Source organism: Heptranchias perlo, unplaced genomic scaffold (genome assembly GCF_035084215.1).
Source record: "Heptranchias perlo isolate sHepPer1 unplaced genomic scaffold, sHepPer1.hap1 HAP1_SCAFFOLD_331, whole genome shotgun sequence".
NCBI classification, from domain to species: Eukaryota; Metazoa; Chordata; class Chondrichthyes; order Hexanchiformes; family Hexanchidae; genus Heptranchias; species Heptranchias perlo.
This window is the reverse complement of record NW_027139343.1, coordinates 7,190-7,500: the sequence shown is the minus strand read 5'-3', so window position 1 is coordinate 7,500 and position 311 is coordinate 7,190.

Sequence of the window (311 nt, the reverse complement as noted above, 5' to 3'; positions counted from 1 at the left end):
GTGACAGCGAAAGGCTGCGCACCGCTTTCCGCCTGCTAACTCGGCGTCCGTGAGACCGACCGACTTCGCTTTACCGCCGGAGCTAGAGTGGGGCAAGGGGCACGGTTGGGTACCGGAACGATCACGTTCGCACACCGGGAAGTCGAGTGCCGGGTCTCGAAACGGAGCCGGGTCGGCCCAATTTAAAACGGAGAATAGAGTGCTGCCCTCTGCGGGTGAAAACCTGGAAGTACGTTGGTTAATGATTTCCAGTTCACCCCGCTTGGTCAGGCCCACTCGGAGGCGGATAACTCCGGAACGCCGAGGCCGAT